Raw genomic sequence first — 1,321 nt, 5'->3', positions numbered from 1 at the left:
AGGTATTTCTGCTTTATTGAAGCATTAACCTCGAAATTAACTTAACTTCATTTTAACTAAATTTTTATAATTTCTCTAGAAGTGATGGTTAAACTTTTGCAACTTTTAAATTTTGCTTAAAAAGTGCATCTTCATATCTACATCTTGAAAGATAAATATACTGAGTAAGACAATTTGGTAAAACTTTAAAATAATGTGTGTCAGTGAAACTGTATGTAGTGAGGGCCCCTTTTGAAAATATGCTTAGGGCCTCCAAAATGCGGACATTCACGTGAGCCGGCGGAATAATAATGTACTATTATGCTTTGTTTATATATTTACATAGCAAAGGCCCACCCTACATTTGAGTCCTCAAGGTGTGAATTCCCCGTGCTACAGGTGGTTGCAGTCTGTTGTCTTTAAATAAATGGGTGTGTGTGTGCGTGAGTGTGTGCAATTAAGCCAGTTAGCTGAGGTAATTTATAGCGCTGATGGAAAAGTTTTTCCCCATTTCCACAGATATCGAACCAGAGACCGGACACCAAAGAGCAGGTAACTTATTGGTTTCATCAAATATTCATCAAATATAGATCTAAAAAACGACTATGCATCTTATAATGGTTTGCTCCCTAGCAATAAAATCTTTTAATTTGAGCTCTAAAAACGTTTATAGTGCAAGTTAATTTATGTAGTGTTGAAGTATTGAGGTTTTGAAAATAATTATAAGAGATATATAAATCCACCTTGAGTATATTTCTGCATATTTATATTCACAAGTTGATACCTCATCAATGATGTGTTCCCTTACATGGTGATTAATTTATATATATTTTTCTTGAAAATAAAATGGCCCTAAAATGACAATAAGTGGCTCAAAATATTATTTTGCATGTTTTTAATTGGATTTTGAGGGTTGAACATAGTCATGATATAAATATGTTTATAAAAAGTATTTAAAAAAAAAAGTTTTAACATATTTAAAAAAAAAAAAAAAACTGAGACAGACTTAATTCCTAAGAACTGATAACCCTGGATATTATTACTTAATTAATGCATCTCTTAGCAGATTTGAATCACTTTTAAGCAGGCAACTTTACTTGAGTACAAAAAATTACATTTTAATATATATTAGGGTAATTGATTTACAGAAATGGTTTCATATTCATTTTACTTAATTTTATATTGTGTATTAATGTTCAGTATCATAAAACAAAACCAGTACAATATCAATATTAAAAATGTTTGTCGTGGATTTTCCATTTTTCTAAGATTGGTTCAATGATATATATATATCACCTGCGCAGTAGACTGACTGGCCATCGGTAGCGCCGATCTTTTCGCC

The sequence above is a fragment of the Cyprinus carpio genome, chromosome A20 (genome assembly GCF_018340385.1).
Source record: "Cyprinus carpio isolate SPL01 chromosome A20, ASM1834038v1, whole genome shotgun sequence".
Lineage (NCBI taxonomy): Eukaryota > Metazoa > Chordata > Actinopteri > Cypriniformes > Cyprinidae > Cyprinus > Cyprinus carpio.
This window is presented reverse-complemented; position numbering follows the sequence as displayed.